The sequence below is a fragment of the Morus notabilis genome, unplaced genomic scaffold (assembly GCF_000414095.1).
Source record: "Morus notabilis unplaced genomic scaffold, ASM41409v2 Scaffold99, whole genome shotgun sequence".
In the NCBI taxonomy this organism is placed as follows: domain Eukaryota; kingdom Viridiplantae; phylum Streptophyta; class Magnoliopsida; order Rosales; family Moraceae; genus Morus; species Morus notabilis.
Genome location: NW_010362482.1, coordinates 720,224 through 725,921, shown reverse-complemented (window position 1 = coordinate 725,921; position 5,698 = coordinate 720,224).

The window sequence follows — 5,698 nt, the reverse complement described above, 5'->3', positions numbered from 1 at the left end:
CGGGCGGCCGGCGGCATTGGCGACGGGCGGCCGCCAGTGGAGAAGAAGGGTCGCGTGTTGCGACCCTAGGGCAAGTTCTGGGCTTCGGCCCAGAACTGAGAAACTAGAACTTAAAAAAAAAAAACAGAGAGAGGAGGATACAGGCCCATTCCGGGCCCGTGAAAAAAAAGGAAGCACAGGCCCAAATTGGGCCTGTGCAATTGAAGTAAGGGCCGCAGGTTATTACCTGCGGCCATAAAGAAGAAAATTGCCAATTTTGGCAATTTTGCGTTTATTTTAAACCCAATTTTAGAGATTTTAGACAAAATTTTACCCATTAAGAAATAAAGTGTCAATTAATTAAAGAAAATTAAAGATTCAATTTTATAAAATGAAGTTCCGGTTCTTTATTTTGTTTTATTCAATTATTATTGCACTTAATTGTCTTGTATTTTGAAATAAATTGATTGAAATAATATTGTTGCCAAAGTAACCTCTGTTGTGAATGTTAATTTATTTTAGAATATAAAGATGTGTATGTCTGTTATTTATGCGAATAATGATCGGCCCAAAGGAAAGTTATTATTTGGCAAAATAATGAGTATACTTGTGGTAATAAATATGTGACAATTATATGGTTTTCCATGTGAACAAAAGTCGGCCCAAAGGAAGGCTATTGTTTGATAGGATTTATTGTCAATATTTAATTACTACGCGGAGAGTACCACTTATAAGCTGATATTTTTAGTCCAAAGACTAAATATTTGTGTTGTGCTAGGTATCTTGAAATGGGCCCACCACCTAGCTTCGAGTTATTAGTTTATGTCATGTATGCATTATATGGTTTGATTATGTCATGTATGACATAAATATTGATTGTGAGTATGTTGTTTTACTTTGCTCTCTATTTAGTTTCTGCCACTGCTGTTAAATGTTTCTGCACAAATAAGTATGATCCCAATGCTGAATTGGACGAATTGTAAGATTTGGAAAGAGAACATGAAAATCATTCTCGGATGTATGGACTTAGACCTTGCGCTCAGGACATAGCGTCCCACTGCTACTACGGAAAATCCGAACACAGATAAAATTGAGAAGTGGGACCGCTCTAACCGCATGAGTCTAATGATCATGAAACGCTCCATTCCAGAGGCGTTTCGGGGCTCTATTACTGAGAGCACTAATGTCAAGAAGTTCCTCAAAGAACTTGAGCAATATTTTGCCAAGAATGAAAGCTCAGAAATGAGTAACCTTCTGAATAAACTAATTTCCATGAGGTATAAGGCAAAGGGAAACATAAGGGAGTACATTATGGAGATGTCTAACATCGCTGGGAAACTTAAGGCACTAAAGTTAGAGCTGTTTGAGGATTTACTCGTGCATTTAGTTCTCATATCTCTTCCTGTACAATACAGTCAATTTAAGGTGGGCTATAACATCCAAAAGGAAAAATGGACTGTTAATGAGCTCATGCCATATTGTGTGCAAGAAGAGGAAAGGCTTCAGCGAGATAAGACTGAAAGTGTTCACTTGGCAACAACCTCTCAGAATAAGAACAAAAGGAGAGCTATGGATACTGCAGATGGAATACCTCGGCAGAAGAAGAAACTGAAGAAGCAGGATAAGGCATTCACTTGCTACTTCTGCAAGAAGGGAAAGACTCTCGTTATGGTTTGTTTTGAAGTTAATTTAGCTTCTGTACCCAAAGATACTTGGTGGGTAGATTCTGGTGCTACTACTCACATTAGTATGTCTATGCACAGTTGCCTGTAAAGCCGACCGTCAAGTGATGCTGAAAGATTCATCTTTGTGGGAGATGGCAAGAAAGTTTCACTAGTGCACAAAGTACAAAGTGAAAATTAAATGAGAATTCTGCCACCCTATGGCACAAGCGTTTAGGTCATATTTCTAAACAGAGAATTTAGAGGCTTGTGAGTAATGGAATTCTTGGTCCCCTAGATTTGACAGATTTTCAAGTCTGTGTTGAGTGCATAAAGGGAAAACAGACAAACACAAGAAAATTAGGTGTCGATAGGGCTACAGACGTCTTAGAACTTATTCATACAGATATATGTGGATCATTCCCTACGCCTTCATGGAATGGTCAACAATACTTCATTACATTCATAGACGATTATTCAAGATACAGTCACCTATACTTAATACATGAGAAGTCACGGTTAGTGGGGGGTTTTCAAGGAATTCAAAGTCGAAGTTGAACTTCAATTAGGCAAGAAAATTAAGGTTGTCAAATCATATCGTGGTGGCAAATACTACGGCAGATATGACGGATCAGGTGAACAACGTCCAGGACCATTCGCTATCTTCCTAAAAGAATGTTGAATCGTCCCTCAATACATAATGCTGGGCAAACCTAGCATGATTGGTGTTGCTGAGAGATGAAACAAAACTCTTAAAGACATGGTGAGAAGCATGATTAATCATTCTTCCTTGCCTGAATCACTTTAGGGAGAAGCACTAAAGACTGCAGTTTATATCCTTAACAGGGTTCCAAGCAAAACAGTGGCCAAAACCCCTATGAACTATGGATTGGAAAGAAGCCCAGCATTAGGCATTTACATGTTTGGGGTTGTCCAGCTGAGGCAAGGCCTCTAAATGAATGAAAATTGGACTTAAGAACGGTCAGCTGCTATTTTGTTGGATACGCCGAACACTCTCGGGGCTTCAAGTTTTACAATCCCACTACTAGGTCCTTCTTCGAGATGGGAAATGTGAGATTCCTTGAGGATGTCGAGTTTAGGGGAGAAGATAAAGTAAGGAGTGTTGTCTTTGAGAAAGAAGATTTCATTTCTCTTCCCAATATTGCTATTGTCAATGATCAGGCTGTAATACCTGCCATTGTTCAAGACGTAACTCCGGAACAAGACAACAATGAGGTTCCCCATGCAGCGCCTATAGAACAAACTCAACAACCTCAAGAAATGCCATTAAGGAGATCCACTAGAGAAAGGAGAAGTGCGATTCCGGATGATTATATCGTCTTTCTCCAAGAACATGAAGATGGTGTAGGCTTAGAGGAAGATGATCCGATCAACTTTCAACAAGCCTTACAGAGTTCTAATGCTCAAAAGTGGATTGATGCCATGAAGGATGAGATGAAATCTATGAAAGACAATGACGTTTGGGATATTATCGAGTTGCCTAAAAGAACGAAACCCATAGGTTGTAAATGGATATTTAAGACCACCAAAAGGGATTCGAAAGGTAACATCGAAAGATATAAGGCTCGTCTAGTCGCCAAAGGATTCACTCAGAAGGAAGGCATGGACTACAAAGAGACTTTCTCTCCGGTTTCTTCGAAAGACTCTTTTAGGACAGTTATGGCACTTGTGGCTCATTTAGACTTAGAGCTACATCAGATGGACGTTAAGACAGCGTTTCTCAATGGCGACATTGATGAGACAATTTATATGGTCTAGCTAGAAAACTTTGTATCTGGAGATTCAAAGTCTATGGTCTGCAAGTTAAAGAAGTCCATCTATGGTCTCAAACAGGCTTCCCGTCAATGGTATAACAAATTTCATCAAGTTATCACTTCCTATGGTTTTGAGGTGAATGTGGTCGATGATTGTGTATATCACAAGTTCAGTGGGAGTAAATTCATCTTCCTGATTTTGTATGTCGATGACATATTACTTGTCAGCAACGATATAGGATATAGGCTTATTGCACGAAACCAAGAAATTTCTTACTAAGAATTTTAAGATGAAAGATCTTGGTAACGCCTCTTTTGTATTAGGAATTCAGATACTACGAGATCGCTCTTAAGGTATCCTTGGGTTATCACAAAAAAGCTATATCGAAAAGGTTCTGGATAGATTTGGCATGAAGAATTGTTCATCAGGAGATACGCCCGTAGCTAAGGGAGACAAGTTTAGTCTCAGTCAGTACCCCAAGAATGAACTTGAGATAAAGGAAATGGAAAAGATTCCTTATGCATCAGCAATAGGAAGTCTAATGTATGCTCAAGTTTGCACTCGTCTCACATAGCATTTATAGTGGGAGTGTTGGGCAGATACTTAAGTAACCCAGGAGTGGATCATTGGAAAGCAACCAAACGGGTTATGCGCTATTTAAAGAAAACAAAGGATTACATGCTCACTTATCGGAGATCAGACAGACTAGAGATCATCGGGTATTCTGAGTCTGATTTTGCTAGATGCCAAGACAATAAGCGATCCACGTCAGGCTATGTTTACATGTTGGCAGGAGGAGCTATTTCTTGGAAGAGTGTTAAGCAGACACTCATAGCTTTTTCTACCATGGCTGCAGAGTTCATAGCCTGTACGAGGCATCTAATCATGGGATATGGTTGCGAAACTTTGTCATGGGGCTGCATGTGGTTAATGGTATTGAGAGGCCACTAAAGATTTTTTTGTGACAATAAATCGGCAGTGCTATATTCTAATAACAACAGAAGCTCTACGAAGTCGAAGCATATAGACATTAAGTTTCTTGTTGTTAAAGAAAGAGTTCAGAGTGGTCAGATTTAGATAGATCACATCGGGACAAACTCCATGCTTGCGGCCAATGGCTTAACACCCAAGGCCTTTCACGAGCACACTCCTCATATGGGTGTTTTTTTATTTGAGGATACTATAGTTTAGTGGGAGTTGATTTTGATTTTGGATGTTCTATGACATAAACATTTGTTTGTTTATTTTCTGCAGAATAAAGAAGATAGATTTACAGTTTTATAGTTTTCCCTCTGAATGTGTAAATTTTCTGTTTGCAATCTTGCATTATGTTTTGAAAATTACGGATTGATCTCATAAAGAATAAAGCAGGACCAGTTAGAAATAGGCATGTTGGAGATCACATTACATGTATTTTCATACCACTCATCCATACTCGATCTATGTCATTGAATATGTTGGTATGGTGACCATGAAAGGTTTAGTTGCATTTGAGGGTGGCAAAAGCCGCCATGATCTCATGCTAATATAAAAGATGGACCAGATTGTATCTTAAGTGGAGACTAAGGATAAATAGCATACAGTTGCGCGCCTAAAGAATCATGTATGATATAATTATTTCAGAAATCATATGTAGCCCAAGTAGGAGATTGTTAGGAAACGTAAGTTTCCTATATTGTGGGCCACATTTTATTCAATAATTATATTAAACTATTTAATTATTTGGGCTAATTTAAGTGTCTAATTATGGAAAGTCCAACTAGTCTCCTAACAGGGTATGAGCTGAATGGGCGGATACCCATATTGACCCAGTTAGGTTTAATGGGAGCCTAATGGGGCAGTATATAAAGAAACTTAGGTTATGGTCCCCAATACGTCAAATCATACGACAGTTTTTATTCTTCCCCATCTAGAGAGAAAACACCCCATTAAGGAACTAAAGAGATTTGACTGAGGAAGGCAATAACCGTCGTGCTCATAATCTCAAAGAACATTATTGGAGATTCAAGGCTGCATCAATGGAGACATGTCAGAGTTCTAACTTATTTTCTTAGTAATTTGGTGTGATGATTCCTGGAATGTAGAACTAGGATTGAAAGATCCAACAAGACTTGATTAAAAGGCTGGGTGTTTGGTATAATTATTCGTATCATGATTCGAATCATGGTTTATGACTCGCTACAGTGTTTTCTCTCATAAAAATATACGTAAACCGATAATGATTCTGAATCTATAAATCAAACGTCGTGGACCTTTTGTTTTGTGAATAAAAATGTGGGGAG